This window comes from Leopardus geoffroyi, chromosome C2, assembly GCF_018350155.1.
Source record: "Leopardus geoffroyi isolate Oge1 chromosome C2, O.geoffroyi_Oge1_pat1.0, whole genome shotgun sequence".
NCBI lineage: Eukaryota > Metazoa > Chordata > Mammalia > Carnivora > Felidae > Leopardus > Leopardus geoffroyi.
Genome location: NC_059333.1, coordinates 107933269 through 107950128, shown reverse-complemented (window position 1 = coordinate 107950128; position 16860 = coordinate 107933269). Strand labels below are relative to the sequence as shown.

Sequence of the window (16860 nt, the reverse complement as noted above, 5' to 3'; positions counted from 1 at the left end):
CAGGAATTAAACTGATGTTATTTTCAGAATCTCTGGCATGTGTCCAGTGCTACATTCAATTTTGTAAGATAAAATTACAGAAATCAGTACCTGGTTGTCTTGGTATATATGCTAGCTTATAATACCAAGAGACAGTTAGTGGTTCAGGCCAATCTTTCTCCTTCAAGTCAGTTTCTAATAGGGCATGTTGTTCAGGATCCATAATGATTCTCGTGGAGATTGAAGTAGAAGTTTCCACTTTATCAGCTTCCCTAGGTATTTGGTTTCTCCATTGATTGAAGGTTTCACAGTGAATAGATAGATCTTATAGTAAAGGGGAGGGGTGGCAAGGTTGGATTTGGTGATGCTGGTGATGTTGTTGAGTCCTCAGTTGCAATAAGGTGATAGGGGTAGTAATCTGTGGAGGAGAAAAAGATGTCACAGACCCTGGAGTTGTATCTGCAGCAGAATGTGGCAATCTATTTTGTGTAACCACTGTTGCTGAATAGGTCATGGAAGTATCCAAAGCTGCAATGAGTATGGTATCCACCAGTGAGCAGTAAGGTAGCATATTGCACTGACCCCCATAGTAATACTTAGGGGTTTAATAATGCATAGCAGATTCATGCCTACAAAATTAAGATAGTGTCCTATAAATTTGTAAATCTTGGTAGCTGTTGTTCTTGCCACTCAAGGAGATCTATAGTTTATGGCCAATATTGGGCCATAATTATTGCGAATACCGCCCCAAGCATAATCATCCTGCATCATGCTAGGCTAAGTATTAAACATCTAGTGTTGATACAGTAAAACATGGTGTTCTTCATACCTGAAATTTTTATAGACGATTTATGATATTTTCCTTAGTTTGATGTAGTATTCTTTCTTCTTTGGTCAACCAGATTGTTTTTTTTAATGGCAGGTGCTATAATTTCTGCAGTACTCTAATGATTGTTTTTAAATCAGATTAGTTTTGATTCTGGAGCGTTGTTAGTGCTAATTCCTATCTCTGTGGATATCTGCCATATTACTTCAATAGAAGTTTTTCTACCATTCTATATCTATAGTTTAGAGATCTTGCTGCCTCCCAGATCATCTTAGTCCAGAGTTTCATACCTAGATTGTTACTAAGCAACCTAAGCTTTTGCTTGAATAAGCCATACTTCTCAACTGATCCAGAAGCAGTTGGGTTGTATAGTATCTAGAAATTCCACAATATGCTTTATTTCCCAGCCCATTCTTATATTAGCTTTCCTGTGAAATGTGTGCCCTAATCTGATTTTATGATGTTTGGGATACAATCAGAAATGATTCAGATTTCTAAAGCTCTTTTGGTGGATTTTTTTTTTTTTAATATTTATTTATTTTTGAGACAGAGAGAGACAGAGCATGAACAGGGGAGGGGCAGAGAGAGAGGGAGACACAGAATCTGAAACAGGCTCCAGGCTCTGAGCTGTCAGCACAGAGCCCAACGCGGGGCTCGAACTCACGGACTGTGAGATCATGACCTGAGCCGAAGTCGGACGCTTAACCGACTGAGCCACCCAGGCGCCCCTGGTGGATTTTTTAAAATTAAGTTTAAAAAATTTTAATTCCAGTAAAGTTAACATACAGTGTTAGATTAGTTTCAGGTGTACAATAAAGTGATTCAACAATTCTATACATTACTCAGTGCTCATCGTGATAACTGTACTCTTAAACCCCTTCACTTATTTCACCCATCCCCCCCCCCACCTCCCCTCTGGTAATCATCAGTTCTCTATAGTTAAGAGTCTGTTTCTTGGTTTGTCTGTTTTCTTCTTTGTTCATTTCTTAAATTCCATACATGAGTGAAATCATATGTTACTTGTCTATCTCTGACTTACTTCACTTAGCATTATACTCTCTAGATCCATCCATGTTGTTACAAATGGCAAGATTTCATTTTTTATGATTGAAATAATATAATAATTCCATTTTTTATCAATTCATCTTTCGATGGGCACTTGGGCTGCTTCCATAATTTAGCTATTGTAAATGATGCTTCAATAAACAAAGGGGTGCATGTATCTCTTTGAATTAGTGTTTTTGTATTTGAGGGGTACATACTCAGTAGTGGGATTACTGGAGCATATGGTAGTTCCATTTTTAACTTTTTGAGGAATGTCCGTACTGTCTTCCACAGTGGCTGCAACAGTTTGCATTCCTACCAACAGTGCACAAGGGTTCCTATTTCTTTGCATTCTCTCTAACACTTACCTGTTTCTTTTGTTTTTGAGTTTATACATTCTGACAGGTTTGAAGTGATATCTCATTGTAGTTTTGATCCATTTCCCCGATGGATGAATGATGTTGAGTATCTTTTCGTGTGTTTGGCTATCGGTATTTCTTCTTTGGAGAAATATCTGTCCATGTCTTCTGCCCATTTATTTTTATTTAAAAAATTTTGTAATGCATGTTTATTTTTGAGAAAAAGAGAGAACGAGAGCATGCAAGTGGGGGAGGGGTAGAGAGAGAGACACACAGAATCTGAAGCAGGCTCATACGGGGCTCCAACCCACCATGAGATCATGATCTGAGCCAAAGTTAGACTCTCAACCAACTGAGCCACCCAGGTGCCCTGTCTTCCACCCATTTTTAATTGAATTGTTTTCTGGATGTTGAGTTGTACAAGTTCTTTATATATTTTGGATACTAACCCTTTACTAGATGTCATTTACAAATATCTTCTTCCATTCAGTAGGCAGTCGTTTAGTTTTGTTGATTATTTCTTTTGCTGTACAGAAACTTTTTATTTTGATATTGTCCCAATAGCTTATATTTGCTTTTGATTTCCTTGCCTCAGGAGACCTATCTAGAAAGATGTTGCTATGGCCAATGTCAAAAAGAATTATTACCTGTGCTCTCTTCTAGGATTTTTGTGGTTCCAGGTGCCACATGCAGGTCCTTAATCCGTTTTGAGTTTATTTTTGTGTATGGTGTTAGAAAGTGGTCCAGTTTCATTTTTTTGCATGTAGCCACCCAGTTTTCCCAGCTCCATTTGTTGAAGAGGCTTTTTCCCATTGCATATTTTCAGCTATTTTATAAAAGATTAATTGACCATATAAGTGGGGGCTTATTTCTAGGTTTTTCTGTTCTCTTGTTTTAATCTCTTTGTCTGTTTTTGTGCCACTTACATCCTGTTTTGATTACTATAGCTTTGTAGTATAACTTGAAATCTGGAACTGTACTAGCTCCAGTTTTGTTTTTCTTTTTTCAAAATTGCTTTTGCTGTTTGGGGGTCTATTGTGGTTCTATAAAAATAATAGGATTGTTCTAGTTCTGTAAAAAAATGCTGTTGGTATTTTGATATGGATTACATTAAATCTAGTAATTAAATCTAGATCACTTTGGGTAGTATGGACATTTTAACAATATCTGTTATTCCATTCCATAAGCACGGAATATCTTTCTACTTGTTTGTGTTGTCTTCAGTGTCTTTCATCAGCATTTTATAGTTTTCAGAGTACAGGCCCTTCACTTCTTTGGTTATGTTTGTTCCTAGGTATTTTATTATTTTTGGTGCAATTGTAAATGGGATTGCTTTCTTAATTTCTGTTGCTTAATTATTAGTATATAAATACATTATATATTTTGTATCCTGCAACCTTAATGAATGTATCAGTTCTAGTAAATTTTTGGTGGAGTCTTCAGGGTTTTTTATATATAGTATCATATCTATATATAGTATCATATGATACTATATAGAATCACTGCAAATAGTGAAAGTTTTACTTCTCCCTTACTTATTTGAATGCTTCTTATTCCTTTTTCTTGTCTGATTAGTATGACTAGGACTTGTAGGACTACGTTGAATGAAATTGATGACAGTGGACATCCTTGTCTTGGTCCTATCTTAGAGGAAAGTTCTCAGTGTTTCACCATTGCATATGATGCTCACTGTGGGTTTTTAATATATGGCCTTTATTATTTTGAAGTATGTTCACTCTAAACCTACTTTGTTGAAAGTTTTATCATGAATGAATATTGTACTTTGTCAAATGCTTTTTCTGCATCTATTGAAATGATCATATGGTTTCTATCCTTCCTCTTGTTATTGTCATATATCACATTGATTTGCAAATATTGAACTGCCTTGCATTCCAGGAATAAATTCCATTTGATCATGGTGAATGATTTTTTAAATATATTGTTGGTTTTTTTTTTTTTTTTTTTTGCTACGATTTTGTTAAGGATTTCCCTTATATGTTCATCAGAGATATTAGCCTGTAGGCTTTTGTTTTTGCTTTTTTGCTGTTTGTAGTATCTTTATCTGGTTTTGATATCAGGGTAATACTGGCCTCAGAATGAATTTGGAAACTTTCCCTTCCTTTTCTGTTTTTAGAAGAGTTTGAGAAGAATAGGTATTAATTCTTCTTTAAATGTTTGGTAGAATCCACCTGTGAAGCCATCTTATCCTGGATTTTTGTTTATTGGGTGTTTTTGAATTACTGATTCCAATTTCATTGCTAGTAATCAGTGTGTTCATATGTTCTATTTATTCCTGATACAGTTTAGGGAGAGTATATGCTTCTAGGAATTCATTCATTTCTTCTAGGATGTCCAATTTGTTAGCATATCATTTTCCATAACATTCTCTTATAATCCTTTGTATTTCTGTGGCATTGTTATTTTTCCTCTTTTATTTCTTTAAAAAAATTTTTTTAAATATGAAATTTATTGTCAGATTGGTTTCCATACAACACCCAGTGCTTATCCCAAAAGGTGGCCTCCTCAATACCCATCACCCACCTTCCCCTCCCTCCCACCCTTCGTTAACCCTCAGTTCTCAGTTTTAAGAATCTCTTATACTCTGGCTCTCTCCCTCTCTAACCTCTTTTTTTGTTTCTTCCCCTCCCCCATGGACTTCTGTTAAGTTTCTCAGGATCCACATAAGAGTGAAAACATATGGTATGTCTTTCTCTGTATGATTTATTTCACTTAGCATAACACTCTCCAGTTCTATCCACGTTGCTACAAAAGGCCATATTTCATTCTTTCTCATTGCCACCTAGTATTCCATTGTGTATATAAATCACAATTTCTTTATCCATTCATCAGTTGATGGATACGACATTTAGGCTCTTTCCATAATTTGGCTATTGTTGAAAGTGCTGCTATAAACATTGGGATACAAGTGCCCCTATGCATCAGCACTCCTGTATCCCTTGGGTAAATTCCTAGCAGTGCTATTGCTGGGTCACAGGGTAGATCTATTTTTAATTTTTTGAGGAACCTCCACACTGTTTTCCAGAGTGGCTGCACCAGTCTGCATTCCCACCAACAGTGCAAGAGGGTTCCTGTTTCTCCATGTCCTCTCCAGCATCTATAGTCTCCTGATTTGTTCATTTTAGCCACTCTAACTGGCGTGAGGTGATATATGAGTGTGGTTCTGATTTGTATTTCCCTGATGAGGAGCGACATTGAGCATCTTTTCATGTGCCTGTTGGCCATCTGGATGTCTTCTTTAGAGAAGTGTCTATTCATGTTTTCTGCCCATTTCTTCACTGGGTTATTTGTTTTTTGGGTGTGGAGTTTGGTGAGCTCTTTATAGATTTTGGATACTAGCCCTTTGTCCAATATGTCATGTGCAAATATCTTTTCCCATTCTGTTGGTTGCCTTTTAGTTTTGTTGGTTGTTTCCTTTGCTGTGCAGAAGTTTTTTTTTTATCTTCATGATGTCCCAATAGTTCATTTTTGCTTTTAATTCCCTTGCCTTTGGAGATGTGTCAAGTAAGAAATTGCTGTGGCTGAGGTCAGAGAGGTTTTTTCCTGCTTTCTCCTCTAGGGTTTTGATGGTTTCCTGTCTCACATTCCTGTCTCACATTCAGGTCCTTTATCCATTTTGAGTTTATTTTTGTGTATGGTATAAGAAAGTGGTCTAGTTTCATTCTTCATGTTGTTGTCCAGTTCTCCCAGCACCATTTGTTAAAGAGACTGTCTTTTTTTCCATTGGATACTCTTTCCTGCTTTGTCAAAGATTAGTTGGCCATACATTTGTGGGTCTAGTGTTGGGGTGTCTGTTCTATTCCATTGGTCTATGTGTCTGTTTTTGTGCCAATACCATGCTGTCTTGATGATGACAGCTTTGTAGTAGAGGCTAAAGTCTGGGATTGTAATGCCTCCTGCTTTGGTCTTGTTCTTCAAAATTACTTTGGCTATTTGGGGCTTTTTGTGATTCCATACAAATTTTAGGATTGCTTGTTCTAGCTTCGAGAAGAATGCTGGTGCAATTTTGATTGGGATTGCATTGAATGTGTAGATAGCTTTGGGTAGTATTGACATTTTTTTTTTTTAATTTTTTTTTTCTTCAACGTTTATTTATTTTTGGGACAGAGAGAGACAGAGCATGAACGGGGGAGGGGCAGAGAGAGAGGGAGACACAGAATCGGAAACAGGCTCCAGGCTCTGAGCCATCAGCCCAGAGCCTGACGCGGGGCTCGAACTCACGGACCGCGAGATCGTGACCTGGCTGAAGTCGGACGCTTAACCGACTGCGCCACCCAGGCGCCCTAGTATTGACATTTTAACAATATTTATTCTTCCAATCCATGAGCATGGAATGTTTTTCATTTCTTTATATCTTCTTCAATTTCCTTCATAAGCTTTATATAGTTTTCAGCATACAGATCTTTTACATCTTTGGTTAGATTTATTCCTAGGTATTTTATGCTTCTTGGTGCAATTGTGAATGGGATCAGTTTCTTTGTTTGTCTTTCTGTTGCTTCATTGTTAGTGTATAAGAATGCAACCGATTTCTGTACACTGATTTTGTATCCTGCGACTTTGCTGAATTCATGTATCAGTTCTAGCAGACTTTTGGTGGAGTCTATCGGATTTTCCATGTATGATATGTCATCTGCAAAAAGTGAAAGCTTGACTTCATCTTTGCCAATTTCGATGCCTTTGATTTCCTTTAGTTGTCTGATTGCTGATGCTAGCACTTCCAACACTATGTTAACAGCGGTGAGAGTGGACATCCCTGTCGTGTTCCTGATCTCATGGAGAAAGTTCTCAGTTTTTCCCCACTGAGGATGATATTAGCTGTGGGCTTTTCATATATGGCTTTTATGATGTTTAAGTATGTTCCTTCTATCCCGACTTTCTCGAGGGTTTTTATTAAGAAAGGATGCTGAATTTTGTCAAATGCTTTTTCCTGCATCGATTGACAGGATCATATGGTTCTTATCTTTTCTTTTATTAATGTGATATATCATATTGATTGATTTGCTAATATTGAACCAGCCCTGCATCCCAGGAATGAATCCCACTTGATCATGGTGAATAATTCTTTTTATATGCTGTTGAACTCGATTTGCTAGTATCTTATTGAGAATTTTTGCATCCATATTCATCAGGGATATTGGCCTGTAGTTCTCTCTTTTTTTACTGGGTCTCTGTCTGGTTTAGGAATTAAAGTAATAGTGGGTTCATAGAATGAGTCTGGACGTTTTCCTTCCCTTTCTATTTTTTGGAACAGCTTGAGAAGGATAGGTATTATCTCTGCTTTAAATGTTTGGTAGATGGGGCGCCTGGGTGGCGCAGTCGATTAAGCGTCCGACTTCAGCCAGGTCACGATCTCGCGGTCCGTGAGTTCGAGCCCCGCGTCAGGCTCTGGGCTGATGGCTCAGAGCCTGGAGCCTGTTTCCGATTCTGTGTCTCCCTCTCTCTCTGCCCCTCCCCCGTTCATGCTCTGTCTCTCTCTGTCCCCAAAATAAATAAACGTTGAAAAAAAAAAATTAAAAAAAAAAAATGTCTAGTAGAATTCCCCAGGGAAGCCATCTGGTCCTAGACTCTTACTTGTTGGGAGATTTTTGATAACTGATTCAATTTCTTCGCAGGTTATGTGTCTGTTCAAGCTTTCGATTTCTTCCTGTTTGAATTTTGGAAGTGTGTGGGTGTTTAGGAATTTGTCCATTTCTTCCAGGCTGTCCAGTTTGTTGGCATATAATTTTTCATAGTATTCCCTGATAATTGCTTGTATTTCTGAGGGATTGGTTGTAATAATTCCATTTTCATTCATGATTTTATCTATTTGGGTCATCTTCCTTTTCTTTTTGAGAAGCCTGACTAGAGGTTTATCAATTTTGTTTATTTTTTTAAAAAACCAACTCTTGGTTTCGTTGATCTGCTCTACAGTTTTTTTAGATTCTATATTGTTTATTTCTGCTCTGATCTTTATTATTTCTCTTCTTTTGCTGGGTTCGGGGTGTCTTTGCTGTTCTGCTTCTATTTCCTTTAGGTGTGCTGTTAGATTTTGTGTTTGGGATTTTTCTTGTTTCTTGAGATAGGCCTGGATTGCAATGTATTTTCCTCTCAGGACTGCCTTTGCTGCATCCCAAAGCATTTGGGTTGTTGTATTTTCTTTTTCATTTGTTTCCATATATTTTTAAATTTCTTCTCTAATTGCCTGGTTGACCTATTCATTCTTTAGTTGGGTGTTCTTTAACCTCCATGCTTTTGGAGGTTTTCCAGACTTTTTTCTGTGGTTGATTTCAAGCTTCATAGCATTGTGGTCTGAAAGTATGCATGGTATGATCTCAATTCTTGTATACTTATGAAGGGCTGTTTTGTGACCCAGTATGTGATCTATCTTGGAGAATGTTCCATGTGCACTCGAGAAGAAAGTATATTCTGTTGCTTTGGGATGCAGAGTTCTAAATATATCTGTCAAGTCCATCTGATCCAATGTATCATTCAGGGCCCTTGTTTCTTTATTGACCGTGTGTCTAGATGATCTATCCATTTCTGTAAGTGGGGTGTTAAAGTCCCCTGCAGTTACCACATTCTTATCAATAAGGTTGCTTATGTTTATGAGTAATTGTTTTATATATTTGGGGGCTCCCGTATTCGGCGCATAGACATTTATAATTGTTAGCTCTTCCTGATGGATAGACCCTGTAATTATTATATAATGCCCTTCTTCATCTCTTGTTGCAGCCTTTAATTTAAAGTCTAGTTTGTCTGATATAAGTATGGCTAGTCCAGCTTTCTTTTCACTTCCAGGAGCATGATAGATAGTTCTCCATCCCCTCACTTTCAATCTGAAGGTGTCCTCAGGTCTAAATTGAGTCTCTTGTAGACAGCAAATAGATGGGTCTTGTTTTTTTTATCCATTCTGATACTCCGTGTCTTTTGGTTGGAGCATTTAGTCCATTTACATTCAGTGTTATTATAGAAAGATATGAGTCATATGACTCTATAGATATGACTCTATAGAAAGATAGAGTCATTGTGATGTCTGTAGGTTTCATGCTTGTAGTGATGTCTCTGGTACTTTGTCTCACAAGATCCCCCTTAGGATCTCTTGTAGGGCTGGTTTAGTGGTGATGAATTCCTTCAGTTTTTGTTTGTTTGGGAAGATCTTTATCTCTCCTTCTATTCTAAATGACAGACTTGGTGGATAAAGGATTCTCAGCTGCATATTTTTTCTGTTCATCGCATTGAAGATTTCCTGCCATTCCTTTCTGGTCTGCCAAGTTTCAGTAGATGGATCCATCACTAGTCTTATCGGTCTCCCTTTATATGTTAGACCATGTTTATCCCTAGCTGCTTTCAGAATTTTCTCTTTATCCTTGTATTAAAAAAATTTTTTTAATGTTTATTTATTTTTGAGAGAGAGAGGCAAAGCAGGAGTGGAGGATGGACAGAGAGAGAGGGAGACATAGAATCTGAAGCAGGCTCCAGGCTCTGAGCTGTCAGCACAGAGCCCAACGTGGGGCTGGAACCCATGAACCTTGAGATCATGACCTGAGCCGAAGTCAGATGCTTAACCGACTGAGCCACACAGGAGCTCTTCTTCTTTCATTTCTGATTTTGAGTCCTCTCTTTTTTTTTTATGGGTCTAGCTAAAGGTTTATCAATTTTATTGATCGTTTCAAAGAAGTAGGTTTTGTTTTCATTAATCTGTTCTGATTTTTAAAATATCTATTTATTTCTGCTCTAATATTTAGTATTTCCTTCCTTCTGCTAGTTTGGGGCTTTGCTCCTCTTTTTCTAGCTTCTTTAGGTGTAAAGTTAGGTTGTTTGAGATTTTTCTTGTTTCCTGATGTAGGCCTATATTGCTATAAATTTCTCTCCTAGAATAGCTTTTGCAACATCCCAAAGATTTGGGGCCATTGTATTTTCCTGATCATTTGTATGTATGTATTAAATTTCTTTGATTTCTTCTTTGACCCATTTGTTGTGTGATAGAATGTTATTTAATCTCCATGTATTTGTGTTCCAGATTTTTTTCTTGTGGTTGATTTCTAGTTTCATAGTGTTGTAGTCAGAAAAGATGCATGTTTTGGGGCGCCTGGGTGGCGCAGTCGGTTAAGTGTCCGACTTCAGCCAGGTCACGATCTCGCGGTCCGTGAGTTCGAGCCCCGCGTCGGGCTCTGGGCTGATGGCTCAGAGCCTGGAGCCTGTTTCCGATTCTGTGTCTCCCTCTCTCTCTGCCCCTCCCCCGTTCATGCTCTGTCTCTCTCTGTCCCCAAAATAAATAAACGTTGAAAAAAAAAAATTAAAAAAAAAAAAAAAAGAAAAGATGCATGTTTTGATTTCAGTCTTTTTGAATTTGTGGCATAATGTGATCTATTCTGGAGAATGTTCCATGTGTACTTGAAAAGCATGTGTATTTTTGCTGTGTCTGAATATATCTATTAAATCCATCTGGTCCAGTTTGTCATTCAAAGCCACTGTTTCCTTGTTGATTTTCTTTCTAGGTGATCTGTTGATGTAAGTGGGATGTTAAAATTTCAGTTCACTAGTATTGTTGATTTCGTCTATTATGTTTATTAACTTATTTATGTTATTTGGGTGCTTTCATGTTGGGTGCATAAATGTTTACAATTATTATACCTTATTGTTAAATTGTTCCCTTTATGATTATATAGTGTCCATCTTTATCTCTTGTTACAGTCTGTTTTAAAGTCTGTTTTGTCCAATATATTGTTACCAGCTTTCTTTTCACTTCCATTTGCATGATAAATGTTTTTCCATTTCTTCCCTTTAAATCTGCGTGTATCTTTAGGTCTCTTGTAGGCAGGATATTGATGGGTTTTACAATTTTATCCAGTTAGGCACCCTATTCTTTTGATTAGGTAGTTCAGTCCATTTACATTCAAAGTAATTACTGGTAAGTATGTATTTATTGCCATTTTATTACTTGCTTTATGGTCACTTTTGTAGTTCTTTGTTCCTTTCTTACTCTCTTGTGGTTTGATGGCTTTCTTTAGTGATATGCTTGGATTCCTTTTTGTTTTTTTTTGTTTTTTTTTTGCATATTTATGTCAGGTTACCATTAGGTTTGTGGTTTGATTTGTGGTTACCGTTAGGTTTATATATAATATCCTATGCATATGGCAGTCTATATTAAGTTGATTGTTGGTAAAGCTTGAACCCGTTCTAAAAGCACTAATATTTTATTTCCCCCACCCCACATTTTAGGTATATGGTGTTATACTTTACATCTTTATTTTGTGAATACCTTAACCAATTTTCATAGATATATTGATTTTAATATTTTTGAATTTGTGGCCTAATATTCCTGCTGTTATGCTTTAACCTCCACACTGGTTTTATAAGGGATTAATATACTGTTTTTATAATGTTTATATGTACCTATGAAAGTGTTCCCTTTCCTACTTTTATTACTCCTGCTTATGGGCTTTCCTTCCCACTCAGAGAAACCCTTTAACATTTCTTGTAGAAATGGATTAGTGGTCATGAACGTCTTTAACTATTTTTGTCTGGAAAACTACTTCTCTCTCCTTCTATTCTGAATGATAGCCTTGCTGGATAGAGAGTATTATTGGCTGCAGATTTTTCTCCTTTTAGCACTTTGAATATATCGTGCCCAAACTCAGCTGATAGCGTTATATGGGATTCCCCTTGTATGTAACTGTTTTCTCTGGCTATTTTTAAAATTCATCACTTTTTTTTAAAATGTCATTTTAACTATTCTGTGTCTTGGTGTGGAGCACCTTAGGTTGATTTTGTTGGGGCTCTCTGTGCCTCTTGGATCTGGATTTCTGTTTTCTTCTGCAGATTAGGGAAGTTTTCAGCTATTATTTATTAAATTTTCTGCCCCCTTTTTTCTCTCTTCTTCTGGGATCCCTATAATACGAATGTTATTATACTTGGTGGGGTCACTGTGCTCCCTTAACCTATTCTCATTTTCTAATATTCTTTTTTTCTTCTGTTCCATTTGGTTGCTTTCCATTACTCTGTTCTCCAGGTCACTCATCCATTCTTCTACTTCCTCTAGTCCTTTATTCCATGTAGTGTATTTTTCAGTTATTGAGTTCATCTCTGGTTGGTTCTTCTTAATATTTTCTCTTTGTTGAGGAACTTGCTGAGATCCTCCACTCATTTCTCGAGGCCAGTGAGTACCTTTATGACCATTACTTAGAGTTCTGTATCTGGCGTATTGCTTATTTCCATTTTGTTTAGCTCTCTTGCTGTGTATTTGTCCTGTTCTTTCATTTGAGACCTATTCCTCTCATTTTGTCTAACTTTCTGTGTCTGTGTTAGGAAAGTCAGCTAGGTCTCCTGCTTTTGAAATTGGTGGGCTTATGAACAAGAGGCCCTACAGTGCCCTGCAATGTGAGGTCTATGCAGCAGAAGCTGGCACTTTGGGTTTTCTGCTATGTGTTTTGTGTGCATCCTACTGTTGTGGTTGAGGTGTGTTTGACTTTAGTCTAGTTGTCTGCAATGACTCTTCACCTGTTAGGGGTAGGGTTTGGTACCTGTGCTGTTTAAGGGCCCAGTCTGAGAGCCACCATGGGCTTGAGTTGGGTCAGTCAAGATGCATGCCCTCAGCTCATTTTCCAGAATTGTGGTTGCACTGAACTACAGGGTACACTCCCAGCATTGTCTCCTGAAAGGCTTTTGTTGGTGGGTGGGACCTACAGTCAGACCAGCTGTCTGCCCCAAGCCCACTGGTTGGCTTGCAAACTAGTGTGTGTGATTATTTTCCACCTTCCCCAGGGCAGGAGTCACTTTGAGTGGTGCTGGCCACTGTCAGTGCTGCTTACAGAATGCCATGCTTGTGGTGCCACTTTGGATGGACTCCTGCCAAGTGGGGTGGGTTGGATGGGATAGTCTGCAGGAGAACACAAGGGTGGGATGCATAAGCAGACAAGTACAAACCTTGTTTATGTTATGGGAAGAGACTTGGAGCCATTTTGGAGGAACTCCTGCCCAGTGTGGCTGGTTGGAGGGGGAGATTCATAAGACAGTGTATCTATGGAACAAAGTAAGCCTAGGATCCTCCTATTCTGACATCTTCCCTGGCAGTCTGATTAGGTTACAGAATTTTCAACAGGGAGAGTAGCTGAGTTTGATATCTCATGAAGTTTTTATGAGTAATCTACATATAATTGTTAAGAGTTAAGTAAATTGTGGGCACTTTGGTGGGTCAGTCAGTTGAGCATGCAACTTTAGCTCAGGTCATGATCTCATGGTTTGAGCCCCACATAGGGCCTGCTGCTGTCAGTAAAGAGCCCACTTAGGATCCTCTGTTCCCCTCTCTCTGCCCCTCCCCCACTTGTATGTGCTGTCTCTCAAAAATAAACTTAAAAAAAAAAAAAAAAGAGCAAGTAAGTTGAAGAAAAAAGGTTTGAGCCACTCAGGCACCCTTTACCTATAATCAGTTAAGCATCTGCCTCTTGATCTCAGCTCAGGTCTTGATGTCAGGGTTGTGAGTTAATACCCTGCGCTCTGCTCCGCACTGGATGTGAAGCCTACTTAAAAAAAGAAAACATAAAAGTTTATAGATCAACTATTTAAAATAGTTCCTCCAAGTCTTTTTGGTACCCTGAAACCTTTAAGTTTTGCTAAATGAGTTAATGTAGATATCATTGAATTTAACTTATTTCCCAATAAGTAAAGAATAAAACATTAATTAATGACTATAGGTTTATCTATTCTTTTGGCTTTCCTATCACAGAGGAACTAAAACTTGAGTCTCTTAGTAAACAGTGTTTTGTGCTTTTTGAAAGATTGTTATGAATAAGCACATATTTCAAGAAATTTATAAATACCTTCATAGTGCATTTTTAGATTGGCAAATTAAGTAAATGTAACAATTCATAATTGCTTAGTATTTTTCACTATAAAGTTTCTAAGGGTAAAAGACTTTTTTTAAATTTTTAATTCACATCCAAGTTAGCATAGAGTGCAACAATGATTTCAGGAATAGATTCTTTAGTGCCCCTCAACCATTTAGCCCATCCCCCGCTCCCACAACCTCTCCAGCAACCCTCTGTTTGTTCTCCATATTTAAGAGTCTTATGTTTTGTCCCCCTCCCTGTTTTCATATTATTTTTGCTTCCCTTATGTTCATCTGTTTTGTATCTTAAAGTTCTCATATGAGTGAAGTCCTATGATATTTGTTTCTAATTTCACTTAGCATAATACCCTCTAGTTCCATCCACATAGTTGCAAATGGCAAGATTTCATTCTTTTTGATTGCCGAGTAATACTCTATTTGTGTGTGTGTGTGTATCTTCTTTATCCATTCATCCATTGATGGACCTTTGGGCTCTTTCCATACTTTGACTATTGTTGATAGTGCTGCTGTAAACATTGGTGCATGTGTCCCTTCAAAACAGCATACCTGTATCCCTTGGGTAAATACCTAGTAGTATAATTGCTGGGTCGTAGGGTAGTGTTTTTAATTTTTTGAGGAACCTCCATACTGTTTTCCAGAGTAGCTGCCCAGTTTGCATTCTTACCAGCAGTGCAAGACAGATCCTATTTCTCTGCATCCTCGCCAACATCTGATGTTGTTAACGTTAGCCATTCTGACAGGTGTGAGGTGGTATCTCATGGTGGTTTTGATTTGTATTTCCCTGATGATAAGTGATGTTGAGCATCTTTTCATGTGTTGGTTGGCCATCTGGATGTCTTCTTTGGAGAAGTGTCTATTCATGTCTTTTGCCCATTTCTTCACTGGATTATTTGGTTTTTGGGTGTTGAGTTTGAGAAGTTCTTTGTAGATTTTGGATACTATTTATCTGATATGTCATTTGCAAATATCTTCTCTCATTCTGTCAGTTGCCTTTTAGTTTTTCTGATTGTTTCCTTTGCTGTGCAGAAGCTTTTTATTTTGATGAGGTCCCAATAGTTCATTTCTGCTTTTGTTTCCCTTGCCTCTGGAGACATGTTGAGTAAGAAGTTGCTGTGGCCAAGGTCAAAGAGGTTTTTGCCTGCTTTCTCCTCAAGGATTTTGATGGCTTCCTGTCTTACATTGAGGTCTTTCATCCATTTTGAGTTTATTTTTGTGTATGGTGTAAGAAAGTGGTCCAGGTTCATTCTTCTGCATGTCACTGTCCAGTTTTCCCAGCACCACTTGCTGAAGAGACTGTCTTTATTCCATTGGATATTGTTTCCTGCTTTGTCAAAGATTAGTTGCCCATACGTTTGTGGGTCCATTTCTGGGTTCTCTATTCTGTTCCATTGATCTGAGTGTCTGTTTTTGTGCCAGTACCATACTGTCTTGATGATTACAGCTTTGTAGTATAGCTTGAAGTCTAGGATTGTGATGCCTCCTGCTTTGGTTTTCTTTTTCAAGATTGCTTTCGCTATTCCAGGTCTTTTCTGGTTCTGTACAAACTTTAGGATTGTTTGCTGTAGCTCTGTGAAGAATGCTAGTGTTAGTTTGACAAGGATTGCATTGAATGTATAGATTGCTTTGGGTAGTGTTGACATATTTTTTGTGTCTCCTTCAATTTCTTTCATAAGCTTTCTATAGTTTTCAGTGTATAGATTTTTCACCTCTGGTTAGATTTATTCCTAGGTATTTTATGGTTTTTGGTGCAGTTGTAAATGGGATCGATTCCTTGATTTCTCTTTCTGTTGCTTCATTTTTGGTGTGTAGGAATGCAACTGATTTCTGTGCATTGATTTTATATCCTGCCACTTTGCTGAATTCATGGACCAGTTCTAGCATCTTTTTTGTGGAATCTTTTGGGTTTTCCATATAGAGTATCATATCATCTACGAAGAGTGAAAATTTGACCTCCTCCTGGCTGATTTGGATGCCTAAGGGTTAAAGCTTCTAATATGTGATTAGAGCTACTAAAAATAATAGGGAAACATCTCCACAGGCAAGAAAATTAGAACCTGTGTTTTTCTCCTCCGTTTCTTATAGCTTCTTTATCAAAAATTTTTGTCCTCAAGTGAGACTGTTTTTTTTCACATTCAGATTTTTTCCTCTTTAAAAAGTCTTAAAAGATTGTGAACAAGGAATCTGTAAAATGATTTTAATGTATGATCATTCTGGCTAAGATTAAAATGATTTATTTGAAAAATGAGTTTTAATATAAAAAGCTGGTACAAATTAAAATTTGTTTTTTGTCTGTTAAAATCATAACAGTAATCTAAGAAAATGTCCTTTTAATTGTAAACAATTTTTTTACTTTTAATGCAATGTACCTAGAAAAATAAAGGTTCCATGTTTTGTCTTCATCAAGTCTTTGATTACTTAGAAAAAAGAGTGTTTATTTGCCTATGAAGTCTTTAACTGCCACTTTAGATAAAATGGATAATTATTGTATGATATGTTACTCTGTTTAATGAAAGGTCTGAACTTTTTTTATTTTTTATTTTTTGACAAAACTCCCAAATTCTAACATGAAGTCTTCTTGAGTTTGAAACTTCCCAGAGGATCTTTGGAAGATTTCAAGGGTTTGTTCTTCTCATAAAAGAGAGATGTTAAAGTCAGCAACCTCTTTGACCTTGGCTGCAGCAACTTCTTACTTGACATGTCTCTGAAGGCAAGGGAAATAAAAGCAAAAATAAACTATTGAGATGTCATCAAGATAAAAAGCTTCTACACAGCAAAAGAAACAAAACTGAAAGGCAACCAGTGGAATG

General features: G+C 37.3%; 1 long non-coding RNA gene across 7 annotated transcripts in view; it reads left to right on the top strand.

Moving 5' to 3' along the window:
* LOC123611339 overlaps nucleotides 1–16860 on the top strand; it is a 70229-nt gene that overhangs the window by 28879 nt on the left and 24490 nt on the right. The window contains exon 8 of one of the 7 annotated variants that reach the window (XR_006718593.1): nucleotides 16624–16786. The exons of 5 other annotated variants lie outside the window; for them this stretch is intronic. This is a non-coding gene — a long non-coding RNA (uncharacterized LOC123611339). Of the gene's footprint in view, nucleotides 1–15862; nucleotides 15885–16623; nucleotides 16787–16860 lie in introns of those variants that run through there. One more of the 7 variants, XR_006718596.1, reaches the window with a different exon arrangement.